The following is a 15,034-nucleotide window of genomic DNA, read 5'->3' as shown; positions in this document are numbered from 1 at the left end:
AAACTTCGTTGTCCCTATTTTCTCAAAATTAGAGATACACAGGACCCATATGACTCAAACTCTTATGCAGCATTTACCACCTTGCAAGGTGATAGAAACAAAGTTATCCTCTTCCCAGTCTCTAGGCCATACACACTACTGACGTACAATTGATTGAAGTACTGTGCTTTAATTCATGCAAACTGCCGTTTCCTCTTTGCATTAGGAAGACTTACAGCTTTTTAAGATTAACCCTTCTCAATGGTTATATGGTCTTTTCACAGGACTCCAGCCACTTGAAATTAAGAGAAGCACAGGAGTAGCATCAGTTCCAGTTGCTATATCAGACACACCAAAGGCAGACTTAAGAGTTGTTAGGTTGCCAGCTGGCGCTGTGCCTGAGGCCTCCGAGGTTCTGTGCAGGCCATCTGGATCTTCTCTAAAAGTCTTGCCTAAAAAGCTGGAAAGTGAAAAGCCAGTGCAAACAAACATTATTAGCATTTCAATTTACTGGCGTTATTTGAAGGTTTAAACAATAACCTCCTGTGATATCAACACTGCTGCTTTAATTCTTTGCAACAGCTTGCATCACAACAGGACCAAGAAGAAGGGACAGGAAGAGTATAAAGGTACTCCAGTCCTCTCTCATTACAGGCCTGTTCTGGGTTCAGCAGTAGCAGTCATTTTTCTCCTTAGTAGCTGATGCAGTGCTGTGTTTTTGACTTTCAGCCTAGGAACAGTGCTGATAACACCGATGTTTTTAGTTGCTAGTCAGAATGTTTACTCTGACCAAGGACTTTGTGAGTCTCACAGTTTGCCAGGGAGAAGGGGAAGCCAGGAGGAAGCAGAAACAGGACACCTGACCCAAACTAGCCAAAGAGGTATTCCATACCACAGCACGTCATGCCCAGCATGTAGAACTGGGGGCAGTTACCCGGCAGGGCTAGATCACTGCTTGGGTCAGGCTGGGTATCAGTCACTGGGTGGTGAGAGGTTGTATTCTCTTCCCTTGTTATTTCCCTTTTCATTATTATTATTGGTGTTAGCAGTAGTGATTTCTGTTATACCTTGGTTACTGGACTCTTCTTATCTCAACCCGTGGGAGTTACATTCTTTCAATTCTCCTCCTCATCCCTCCAGAAGGGAAGGGGAGGAAGGGAGGAAATGAGAGAGAGACTGCGTGGCTGACTGAGTTTAAACCACAACAAGGCCTGTTATTTGAAACTGTAATTTTTTCCAGTTCAGGTATTTCTCCAACTGGAATTGCCATGTAGGCTGATAGTAGTGGAAGAAGCAATGTCAGCAAGATCAGCTGAAGTACGGAAATCACTTATGACCTAGGCTGATGTGAGCATCATTCCTTCCAATGTTTTTCTCACTGCCATGGTGTGACTGAGAAGCTTGTGAAAAAAACAGCACAGGAGCAGAGGAAAACACCCCAGTCAGATGGCATGCAAAGGCTCCTCCAACAGCCTGGCTCCATGGGATGAAGCTTTCATGGAGGCTTCCACAAGGAAGAACTGAACCAGGGTCCTCCATATCCAGGCATTGCAGCACATCAGATCACTCCCTGACACAGTACACCAGTGGTCCAAGTAAGGGATCAAGTAAAGTTCAGCAAGGAAAACTTTGATTTATGAACTTTGTGCAAGAGGTACATCCTCTTGCAGAAAAAGATGCACGGAAAGGAGTAGAGCTTCTTTTACAGAAAAAGGGGCAAGACCCAAACCTGAAGAGGAAGTCCCTCTCTGCTCTTAGCTGAGAAAATATAGCTTAAACAGCAAATGAAAAATAAATCTAAAACAAGATGCAAAACCCTGCTTTAAAATACACTTCAATTTTCAAACCAAAGCTGGCCATTTATAAAAAGAAGCCCACAAACTCAACAAGGAATGCGAACAGGAAGCAAGGTTTCATTTAACATCACTAGATGGGGGCCACAAAAGGAGCCCTAAGATGGCCACAAAGTACACTGCTATTTCTTATCTTTTAAATGTAGTGAGCTGTCAGGGTATGCAGTGTATAGAAACAGCCCCCAGGCAAGCGTATAAGGTGGGTTCTTTTATAGGGCACGCACATGCTGCTTAAAGCAGAGCTCACTGATAACTGCTTAAAGGCATGTTCTAGGCAGAGATAGCCCGTGACTGGCAAAGAATAATATGCTAAAAGGAACACTTCATAAGTGTGTCATCTGGGATATTAAAGTACAAACAAAGCTACCACTTTAAAGTGATTAACAACCACCTCTTCCTAACACTTAGTAATTTGTCAACATAACTTCAAGATAAAAATCAGATTAGGAGAAAGAATAATATACCATGTTGTTAAAAAACAAACCAAACTGAAGAATGATAATACAATGATTTTTTTTCCCTACTTCCCACCCCTCCCCCCCCCCAAATATGCACCGACATTTATTTAACTTGGCCTCAACTGGCACAAAAATAATCCTCAGCTCCAGTACAGTCACTGTCACACCAAGCTGAGTTACACAAAATAAGGATTAGATTCATCACACCCATTTCAAAGCTAAAGCTCTATCTGTGGTTTAATCTTCTTGGCAATTTAACCTCAATGCTTGCTTAGTCACAGAATTAAAACCTGCATGTACACATTCATGAACTGACTTGTGTAATAAAGGAAAAATATGTTGGTCTATTGAAACATTATGGCTGTAATTTTGATGGCCGACATTACACAACGGTACTTCTGGCGCTTGCTGTGCCTCAGCTCCATGAACACAATCCACTTCATTTTCTCACAGAATGAAGACAACAAAGACTTTATTGATATAAAGTGGTTCACCCTTTTTGATGAGTGTCATCAGTGTTTTCTCAGATGAAACTTATCAAATGAGATAAACTACAGACAGTTTAATATGGTCAAGCTTATGTTCTTGTAACACAGCCAAGATATAATTGCTTTGGGAACCAAAATCACAATCAGATTTATGCAAGACCTTAAATGCACAAGTCTTCAACATACCCTGCAAGTTGGAGTATTTCAGATCCTCACAGGGACTACGACAGGAACTGAGAACTCATGGTTAAAACCTGTACTGTAAGGCACACCTCTATTATTTGAGCCAGCAGCCTCATCTGGGCACAAGCCTTGCACAGGACCCTTACAGTTACTGCACGTGTACTGGCACACCACCTCACTTCCCAGTTTTCCCCAAGCTACAATTCCCATCTTGCCTTCCTTCTCAAAATGCATGCTGATCATTCAGGTTTGACCAACTAGCTTCTCTCTTTCTAATGTAACACCCACAAAATGTAAACCACAATTTTATTTCAGGTGAAGAAGGAATTTTAAGTCATCATACGTATTCATGAAATAAGGTTTCAATTGATGCTGCCCCCTCCAGTGCAGTCTTTAGCTAGAGGGGAAGAGGAACAGGAAAACAAATTATCGTCATTTCTTTACCCAATGTTCCTTTTAAACTATCTCCATGCTGAAAATTAAAGGCAACCCTCCCTTCAGAAAAAACAGCTGCACACTTCAAACATTTCAAAGCTTTTTTCTTTCTTTTATCCTTACACAATCTGCCTACAAAACAGCTTCTTCTCTCCAAGTTACACAGTGTGTGGAACAAAGCCAGCTTCACAACTACAATGCGCTTAACACACAGATCTGCAGTAGTCAGTGTTTTGAAATGCTTTTTCCAAACCCTTTGGGGAAATTAATTATTTAACAGCCACGTGCCAGAGATATCTGTCTCACATTTGAAGGCTCCTCTTATTCCTCTTCCCCAAGGAATTTAGCAATATTCCTACATTTCAACAAGCTAGCAGTTCCTTGCGGCAACAGTCACTGCAGATAACAATCAAATATTTCCTCCTACTCTTCCATCCACCAGGACTGCCCCCAAAGGCCAGCACAACTCCTTGCTGAAGACCTAATGGGACACTGAAGACAGCAGCAGGATTGACCTTCCAATTGTAATACCAGAATTCAGTAAAGTGCCCTTCCAGACAGACAAGTTGGTCCCACAGGTTTCTTCTACTAGCATTTTTTTTTCATATCTCAATTTTATTTTGTAGAATTCATATCATCCTGCAAAAGTATCTCTCTTTACCAGGCACTGCTCCTAGCCCTTTTTTGGTGCTCCCTGTTCAAAAATGCGATCATGATTACAGGACTTTCCTACAGCAACAAATCAATGACACAAGCTGGAAATAAAGGAGCATTCAGACTCTCTGTATGAAGGTCAGGGACAGCATTATCATTCCCATCCCATTTGAGCCTAATTCCCAACAGTATTTTCAACCTTCGCATATTGTTCACAAGAACCACCTTTGAAAAACAGTCCTTAAGTCCTGAGTCTTATGGCACCGCAATATCCTACCTAACACAGGAAGAACCTAGTGTACCACCTTTCTTAACAGAGATCCAACATAGAAACACAACTTTTTAAGTTTATACTCGATGTATGTGCCATGTTTATTTACATGGCACATACATCGAGTAGCAGCACATATCAGGTCCTGTCCTTCCCATTAAGTCATTAAGTCCAACACTGTAACCCACAGAGTTTGGGATGCTCCTGAGACATTGTTTGCCTTTCTGTTCACCTGCACAACAGTGTATATATCAACCAACATTTGCTTTCCAAATGAAAAAAATCTATGACTTCTTAACAGAGTGAAGTTCACATCTCAAACACTCATGGATCTGCCATTCCAGCCTAATTCTCACCTGAGGACTGTGTGCACCTACAGAAAGCTGTAAGCTGTTGTCTTACAACTAAGAAAATGTAAGTCACCTAGAAATGCAGATTTTTAGCACTGAGTCAGAGCCTATGAAGACACATAAAAGACAAACTCCATGGTAAGTCTCAATCCAACTAGAAATTTTCTAAACTCTAAGTGTTTAAAAAAATACTGAAAATCTAGTGCCATAGGAAAATGTACTGTAGTCCCAATTTTAAACTCTAAATAGACTAAAAACCTCTGGAAACTAAGAGGTATGTCATCTATTTTGCCCATCTATCTTCCTTCTCCTTTATGAGCACAAAGGCAATACATGTTCAAGTAATACAACTCTGATATATTTTGGTGGGTAGGACAACTCATTGATGTTACAAATTCGGCTGAGATCAGTTTGCATTTAATTTCTGAAAACATCACCCAATCCAGACAATGAATGCACTTTCCTGAATACTGCAAGGTTAACATCCTATTTTTTGCCTTTGTACAAAAAATAGCATTACAGAAGTCTATCACATAGGCCCTACATATAAATGCTTTGAGTTTGAACGAAGTAATAGATTCTTCAGTTTTCTATGGCTAGCTTACCAATATAGAGTCCTCATCAACGCAGAGTATTAACACATTGCACATCTTTAGATGAGACACCATATGTGGTAGGGGAAAAGCCTGGAAAATGTCAGAGAATGGTATGAGTTTGTTTGATTTAGTAAAAAAAAAAAAAAAACAAAAAAAAAAAAAACCAAAAACAAAGACAAAAAAAAAAGAAAGAAAAAACTAAAAAAAGCCAATAAAAGACTCTCCACAGCATTCAAGGGTGGTGCAGGAAAAGAGCTTTACAGCAGCAAAGCTGTATTACTGAGAGCCCCTGTAAAAAGACCCATAGCTGCACATCTCCCACGCTTTCCCAAAAACCAAGGGTAAGCTTCTTTAGAAGTGACAGCAAGAAATTAAATGTGTACAATCATTCTCTATATTCCCTTGCCTTACACAGGCAGCAGATACATTCATTCATCAAAATCTTTCATTAGCAGTACATATTGATTCCTGGATTTTTTCTGTGTTTTAACAAAGCCACATAAATACTGATGAGCAGTAAGAAATCCATGTACAATGAAAAAAATCCCTTTTTCCTATGTATAAGGAAGCTCACTTGTTTTTTAACTTTCAAAGAAAACCCCACACTTGGAGTTGCAATATACTGGAGGTTCAATTTAGAAACACAGCTAAGTGAATTGAAGAATAATCACACTGAAGTGTACTTCCCGCTTCTTTAAAACCATAAGAGAAAAGAAATGTTAGTTATTGACACTCCAATACAATTTGCTTGAGTACAGAAAAAGCACACAGATGTAAAATGCTAATAAAAATGGGTTAAAAAAAGAGCAAAACAAACTACCCACAAACAATTGCACTGTAATCTCTTTTTGGTTCGTTATTTTGGCAAGGACCAAAATGAGTCTGGCAAAAGAGTAACTGCCTCCCCAAAACCAAGCAGATGAAAATTGTTTTGCACATATTTCTATTTTGTTTCTTATTCTAGAGTTAAAGGATTCCTACTTCTGAACACAGTGTTGGAAGAAACATGCTTAAAAATTCAGCAACATATATTTAGATTGCCTAACAAGACCCTGCTACCTTACAACAGTCTCCAAAGTGAGAAAACATAACCCTGAAGTAAGAAACCTTAACCTGAAGGTCACAAACAAGTTACAGGAAACAGCCACCTAGCCACAGAGTACAACTGTGTGCACTCAGCAGCTCTTTCACCTCAAGTGTCACACTGAGAAACCTCAAGTACCTGCTCAAATACGATACTGCTTCCTACTAGTTTGGAAATCCTCCTGCACAAAGTTAATCAGACACCAAATACTTTCACTGGACCAGCTACTGAAATCCTTGCTGCAGGATGAGCTTGAAAACCTACTCCACAACTTGCTGCTATGCGACTTTCATCTTTTGGGAGAGGAGGAATTGCCAAGCTGTACGCTTTCAGTGGTGAACATTGCTCAGAAGGAAGTATAGGGGTATAAGATGTAGCCAACCAACAACAGAAGAAACAAGGCACACTGCATCTCACTTGCACATTACACCAGTGCATCTATTCCCTGACCAAACACAGGAGAATTCAGATTTCCCCCAGCAGCATTGCCTATGAAGGTACTGTTCTTCCCCAGACATGGCTGGATTACTGCTAGCTTGTATTTGCTTGGAACTGGTGATGGTGACCAGTGAGCTATTCCTCATCGTTGCAGGAAGGTAACATAGGATCAAGAGGCTATCCTCCAGTTTTAGTACCATTTTAGCAATTAAAATTTGGCTTACAACTAAAATGGGGTTTCTACAAATATACAATGTCTCTTAAGAATAATTTGATACCCTATAATATTTACCCTTAATGAATAAATAACGGCAGCACCAAACTCATGCAAACATTAATGTCTTCATATTCTGTGCTATGGCTTAGATCACTACATATCATGCTCCTGATGTATGTTGTGTCAGGTGGAAGTACTTTCATAGAAACATTTCAGATTTACCCCAGGTCAGAAATCTAGGAATCTTACTGGCCAGGCCTAATGCCTAACAAGAGGTGCTAGAAACTTTGTGATGTGAGATGCCAGACACCAAACAGAATGTGGTTCACCTTCTATTGCTTCCCTGCCATCCCTCTCTCCAGTCTGCAGGCTATCACCATCACCCTTCTTCAGATCAGGAATCTGAGGCAAAAAAAAAAAAAAAAAAAGGGAAAATGAAGACAAGTAACCTCTACAAAGGCTCTAGCAACAGCAAAATAGTATCAGTGACAGTGAAGATGCTCTTTTCATTAAAGATTGGACTACGTGCCTCTCTAGCTCTTCAGTCTTTGGCAGAAAGCATCAGTATCAAAAGTTTTTGATCCACACACATCCATTTTCCCAGAAAGCAGTCCCTTTCTAAACTAAGAGCTGGTCATAACAGACCGTATCTCTTTTTGGTTGAATTATGAACTCTACTAAAAATCATGCACAAATGTCATTCAATTACACCCTCGTGAATAGAACAGCACTAAGCTCACACAGCATGCCTGCAAGTGGCATAGTCTTGTTTGATCCACTAAAGCTCACTGTCAATACCTAAACCACTATGAAAACTAGGTAACAACGCCTGCAAGTGGCATAAAACGAGAGGGAGTGAAACAACATTAGTTGACACAGCAAGTTACTGGTAGTAGGAAAAATAGAGAGGCATTTGCTAGGCATTGCAGAGGACTTATTCACAGATGAATATAATTCCGCTAATGCAGTCTGGAAAAAAGGCAGCTCAAGCTGTGATGTATGCAGAGAACAAAAACATTATCTTACTCTACCAGCAAAATAATGGAGAACCTGCTGCAATGATTGGCTCCTCCAGTCTTTCCAAATTAAAGCAGAGAAGTTCAAGGTTTGGTCTCAGTGGGGAACTGTACAAGTCACCAGCAGCATTCCCGCAAGTATGTAACAGGTATAGAATCATAGAATCATAGAATAGTTAGGGTTGGAAAGGACCTTAAGATCATCTAGTTCCAACCCCCCTGCCATGGGCAGGGACACCTCACACTAAACCATGACACCCAAGGCCTCATCCAACCTGGCCTTGAACACCGCCAAGGATGGAGCATTCACAACCTCCCTCGGCAACCCATTCCAGTGCCTCACCGCCCTCTCAGTAAAGAATTTCTTCCTTATATCCAATCTAAACTTCCCCTGTTTAAGTTTGAACCCGTTACCCCTTTCTTGTCACTACAGACCCTGATGAATAGTCCCTCCCCAGCATCCTTGTAGGCCCCCTTCAGATACTGGAAGGCTGCTAAGAGGTCTCCACGCAGCCTTCTCTTCTCCAGGCTGAACAGCCCCAACTTTCTCAGCCTATAAAAGGGTATTAGGAAGCAGACTGGAGGAAGGCATTAACAAATTAGAGTAGATGACACTTCAGAGCATATTTCTACTCTAACAAAACATCTACATTGTCAAAGCAAAAGAAACTAAAACTTTGGAGAACAAAAATCATTTTGGGGTGATGGAGATCTAACTGGACCCTTTGGAAGGCTTCAAAAGGGAAATTAACCATAACAGAGAATCTGATCTACCAGAAGGAAACTGTGTATGCTCATATGTGGACATGCACACACAGACTTGCAGGACAGCAATTCAGACAACTAAACAGAAGGATACTGGGGCACATGCCAACATATAACAAGAGAATGCTCCACAACAGAGAGAAAACATTTCAAAAATCACATTCACAAACAAACATGGTATGATCTCCCTGCTACCCCCAGAATAGATCCTGACAGATTTTATGAATGGCATTACAGAGCCTATCACTTGAAGAGTCAAGAGGTTCATATTTCAGTATTATGGCACACACCCATAGGTCTACTTTTGGCCCTCCTGCCCCTAGAAGGCGGCTCACACCCCAGAATGAAGCAAGCAAGAGCTGGAAAACACACCAATATGGGCTGCAGTGTATTTCATACCTGGAAACATTTAATCTACTGATCTCTCAGCATTATTTTGTGAACAAATACTGATCCTGCACCAGCTACTAAGAAGGAGAAAAATGACTGCTACAGCTGAACCCAGGACATTTACCATGTTTTCAGGAGAGGGACAATCCAGGGAGCTCTTTGCAAGACTGCTGACCACCAGTATGTTTTGAACAAACAAGACCCAAACCTTGAAGTCATAAAATTTAGATACACAGACTGTTTAAAATTGAAGCATACTTTTGCCCCACATTAATGGAATTATTATTTTTTTTAAACAATAAAATGCAATCTAGATGTAGAAGCTATGAAAGCTATGCTTTTGCTATGGAGTTAATAACTTGTTGTACATTATTTTTAAATCGGAGGAATACCTCCTGCTGCCCTTACTTCGATGGCTTCAGTGAATCAGACACTACTTTCTGATTCTATTGTCCTTGCTAGCAATGAAAGGTGAGATCATTCCTGTCACTTTGGTCATTTTCACTACATCTGTTTTAATGTAAGTTACTACATCACTTGTAAGGGAGGGAAGACAAAGCAAGTTAGAAAATTATCATATGATGATACATATACACACTCTCCTCTGCTCCAAGCATATTTTGTATTTAACAATATCTGTCACACACCATTTACCCCTATGAATTATATTTTTGAGAGCAAAAGAATCCAAAGATCCAATAATATTCATCATTCTAACAAAAGTAAATTTTAAAGAAAGCTAATCACCTAACTTCTTGTACACAGCTCAATGGTCAACACTGACAACGAGAACTCACAAGCAGAACACTCTCTTAGTCTGACATGCAAATCCCTACTTCAGATTTGCAGGGAATATGGGAGGAAACCTCAAAGCTATGGTACAAAAAAGAGGTATGGCAAAGGTTTGTTTAGATCTACCAAAGGAGCCTGAGTGCTGAGAATGAAAGTGCCACAGCAGCATGGAACCCAATGCAGGCTGTAACAAACACTTCACTGTCCAGACAGGTACTTGGACACCTGTCTACTCAGATCTTCACGCTACCATTAACTATCCTGCCATCAGGAGCTGAGTTTAACTAGGTTAAAATTAACATAGACATTTTCTTAGTACGCTCTATTTCTACAGTCATCTCCATGGCGTGGGGCTTGAGAGAAACCAGAAAGCTAAGGTGAGAATTCCAAAGCCTGAGCTAAGAACTCCAAAGGTTCAAATCAACATTTTCTTTTTGCATGACTATCAAATCCGGCCTCCAATTTGCCATCAGTGTTTGCTGTAAACTTTTCCTAGTGTTTACCAGTGAATGTGGTATGTGGAACTAAGGTAACAAAGGCTTATGCATACAAGTAGCACTTGAGAAAAAGTAATTTCACACAGATTACTCAAATCAGTGTTGCAAACTGGCTAAGAAAACAGTTCCACAGTGCTCTATGAAAGCTTTTTGCTATATCTCCCGTGACATGCATAACTGTTTGCCTTATAAATAAAATATATTAAGGGCACTGTGGCATACCTTGAACGGCAGCAGACTGCTTTCTCTGCAATGCAAGATGGCAGGAGAGGAAAGTGGAGGAAGATGAGCACCCTGCCTCTCCAGGACCCTCTAGCTTCCCACCTGCCCAACCGCATCAAAAAGAATTCTCTCTGCCCCTACCACCTTGGTACAAACAACAAGCAAAATGGCCAAGGGCTCCTCTGATCTCCAAGTGGGCGGTAGGCTGCATGGGCAGTGGGCTGCATGGAGGGAAACAATAGCTTGAGGATTAACATGGCCCCAATACTACCACAGAGCCTTATTTGCATGCCCAGTTCTCACATTGCAAAGCCTACAGTTTTATACATGGAAGGAATTATTAGCTTTACTGTCTCATAACAGTCAGCCAAGATGACGAACTTGAAGCAGTTCTCAATTTCCTCTGGTTTTGTTTCTAGAAAGCTCAGTCATAAGAATAATCAGTTTCCATCTCGGTTTTGCTGCAATAAGCAGGCATCAGGGTGCCTCTTTCAATGCAAAGAACGGCCTTCCCCTCAGAGGGATTTGTAAACTGCAGTCCACGTAGTGTAACTTTACCCAGAGGTGTAATAACACCCCTTTCATAGCACAAGAATAGGTATTAGTACTACTGTAATTTATTTATGAAGACAGAATAGAAGTTAAGTCAATTTATTTTAAGGCCCTTATGCACCTGCCCACACCACTGTGCCCTTGTTGCCAGATCTTTTCTTTATGCAAAGCTCACCTCAAAGTGCAACAAATCAGCAGGAGGGCAGTTTGCCACTCACCCTGGGAGCACAAGGTGGATCTCAGCACAAGAAGTTAGTTTTCCCCAACACTGTGGCAGCAACAGGACAAGCTATCAACAACTGCACCGCTTATAAGCAAGTACCTTCCTGAGTATAAAGACCCAGCACTACTAAAGAAACCATTTGTCCTCTGTGTGTACGTTCCATTCTCACAGTCTTCACCCATGGCAGAGCTATGTCCCAAACAGCCTGCAAAAGCCGAGCATTCTCTGCTCACCCCAGGTTAGCACTGTACCAGCCTACCAAGCACAAATTGGTTCATGAAGTAAAAACCAGTTTCTCACTGACCCAGCAAGCTACACAACCATGTGCGCACATGTCACTAATACCCAAGACAATCTGTTCCCCTAAGTGTTCAGCCAACTTTTTAAGATAGTGCAGGAAAGCTGTGCATACCCTTTTTGGTGGTTTGCTGTTCTCAGATAAGGAGGGCAGAGGAAAATGTATTCCAACCTCTTCCAATTCAGGCACAAATGGCATCCATAAGAACTGTGATGTATTCCGCACTAAGTGCTTCCTTTCTTGGCATACATTTTGGCTCTCAGTCTTTTGGAAAAAGAGACTGAGGACAAGATGACCCTAAATTATTTAAACATAAAAAAAAACATTGATTGCTTGCTCAACCTTTGTTCTGATGCCATCTTCCAAGCACACTTCTAAATTTTTTACTGTTACTACCTTGTTGAGCTTTGCAGTGTTCAATTTCTTTGCTAGAGGTACAATCTGGAGTTCATTATTTAAAGAGAGTTTATCAGGGCTGTCATTTTACAAAAGGGGGATTAACAGGCAGTTGAACCAGGCACTGAATACGTACTTGGAGCCAGAAAATATTTTCTGAAAGTTAGAAGTCCAAAGGCTTTGGGGTTTTGTTTGGTTTCATTTTGTTTCTGTAAATGTAAAACAGAGTGTTTGTAACCCTTACTAGTCTTTTAACTTATTTCAAGACCAACACAGACAAAAGTCTATTCAAGTTAAATGTCCACTCTCTGCAAATAACACTCTTCAGTAAGGTGTTCTTTTGTTCTGCATGTCTCAGAAGAACACTTTCTTCTGACACACACAGAGGAAGAAGGACTAGAACTAACCATTACCTTGTAGATATTTGTCAAATGGGATAATGGGATCAAACAGGATGCGTGTATTTATAGTAAAACATGAGAAATATCTTGGAGATTTAAAAGCAACCCAACTCCAATCTGGTGAATGGCTAACAGCCTTTGGGGAGCAGGAGACTTGAGCTGAATAAGGCTTCCAATCTGCAATTAAAGAACATTTGCCCAATTAAAATTTCATTAAAACTTGGCAGTTTATCAGATCCAGTATTTTTTAATTTTTTCAACACTGTCATTAGAAAGTTCTCCCCAAAGCTAATGCACAATGAAGCAGGTCACTAGAGAAGCTAAACTCACCCTATTTGACCAATCCAGGATTCACAACTGGTTTGAAGAAAAACAACAAATTCTCAATACCAATTATTGAAGGTAACTTGGTGCGTGCCATTACACCTCCTGTGTTCCACTAAAAGCAAGTTGTTGCACCCCCAACTCTAGCAGAACTACTGAAGCGAGAATAAGTCATTAACCACAACAGCGATTTAGCTTTCCATATGCAGTATGGCAGCAGACATTGCATGTGAAGTGAGAATATTTCGTTCTTGTACTAGAAAGGAGGTAGGAAGAAGAGGGGTAGAAGAAAACACAACCACTACTTGAAACACAGAATATCTTAAAGAGCATAGTTTCAGAGATTAAACACTTTCCCTGATTTTATGGAATCATTTATCTCTACCTTTGACATCTAATGGAAACTCATCGAACTTTCAAGTTTTAAAGGCAGCTGTAGCATCATTCCATTCTTAAGTTAAACCATGCTGCTCCATTCCACTCCTTGGTTGACTTGGGGACTCCAGCTGTACCACTCAAAGCAACATGATGCCCGTCACCAATGCAAAGCACATGTGTCTCTACATTTGCCAAGGCTAAACTTCATTCCCTCAAACTGGAGGCTGCTTCCATGATTTTCAGCAGAACCCATACTGATCCAAGTTACTACTCAACACACCAATGGCCTTGCTCTATTTTAAAGCTTGAGTAATTGTCTTTTACCTAAATACAGTTTGTTCTGAGCATGGCTGGGTAAAATTCTCACAACACAACCTTTTCCACTGGCATCAACACTGAACGCTAGATAAGCAAACCCTGAGTACAAAGCCATCTGCCCAACCAAGGACAAGCATGCATTTGCTCTTGAACAGTGACTAGCCCCTGTGAGACTACACTGAGGGCAGCTGAAGAATTCAGTCTGGAAACTTGAGTAGCTCATGTCTCTGCTCTAAGAAGCCAAAAGGAAGAATGGGGCAGAAGATACTGCATGAAAAATAATAATAATATACCTGTACATACCTGTATACAGCTGTACATTTTACATGTTCAGCTGTATCTTCTACATTGCATGGCTTCAAACATATACTATGCTACCAAGCAGAAGGCAAAAACCTGGCCATATTCATGCCACTGTTTGTACATACAAATGAATATTACTTGCAAACTCCTTACTTCAGGGGCATACACATGAACACAATTAAATCTTTCAGCAGGAACATCCTGTCTTTATTACAGAAATAATAAAACAGCACCCATAATTTACTTGGGCCTATACGTGCTGATGCAGCTTTGACATTTAAGTCAAAATGCATTTAAAAAAATGCTTTGAATATTTGCACATCAGAGTCACTGATGAGAGATAAATAATCCCTAGTGGACTCCAATTTGTGGCAGGTATCTCCCTCAAGCAGTTCATTATGAATTCTAATAAATGCTTTCCCTTTTCAGGTTCCTACTAGCAGAACAAGTGACCTGAAAGAAACCATTCTGTGGCAGTTCTGCAACACAACTCTTAAACGCTACACTGGAGGGCTGTATCTGCCCCATATGAAACCATCCATAACTCAGTTGGCATTGACAGTGACATCACACTTGAATAATCTTTAGGGAGCCTCAAAAGGCAGGCACTTTACAACAGTCTGCTGTTTAGAAAGCACTTTCGAGTTTCAGAAAGATCCAAGGGAATCTCTCTGGGAGGTGGACACTTTTATTACCAAGCACTCAGCAACTGAACAAAAGCACCATGTTTCTTTACAGCTTCTGCAGGGAATGCTCTCTGCTTTAAGTTGAGAGCAATTATGTGGAAGTCAGAAGTTGCACTGCAATAAATCACTACTGAAACTGTTGCCACTGTTCTTTAAAAAGCAATACGTAAGTAGACTGGTGAGCGATATCAACTACACATGCTCTGATAATTCAGTGTTGATGGGTAGAGATTCTACCAGCCTCCTGCTAACAAAGAAGAAATGAATGGATACAGGTGTCATTCATTCCACTGGAATTACCTGTTCAGTCAAGCATCAGTGAATTGTCATGTACCAGCGGTTATAAAGATCTGGTTTTTCTACATGTAGTATCCTACTCTTATGTTCCTATCTCCCCCAGAAAATAAAAGTAACTGCAACCTCTGCTTCTCTCAATGCTTACACATTACGCTGTATTCTACATTATA

General features: G+C 40.6%; 1 protein-coding gene across 1 annotated transcript in view; it reads right to left on the bottom strand.

Moving 5' to 3' along the window:
• The window catches only part of AGPAT4 (1-acylglycerol-3-phosphate O-acyltransferase 4), a gene marked incomplete at its 3' end in the record, with an annotated part of 81,367 nt that overhangs the window by 55,946 nt on the left and 10,387 nt on the right, over window positions 1-15,034 (bottom strand). The window lies entirely within an intron of this gene.

Source organism: Psittacula echo, assembly GCF_963264785.1.
Source record: "Psittacula echo genome assembly, chromosome: 4".
In the NCBI taxonomy this organism is placed as follows: domain Eukaryota; kingdom Metazoa; phylum Chordata; class Aves; order Psittaciformes; family Psittacidae; genus Psittacula; species Psittacula echo.
The sequence above is the reverse complement of the archived record's forward strand: the minus strand, read 5'-3'. Positions and strand labels throughout refer to the sequence as shown.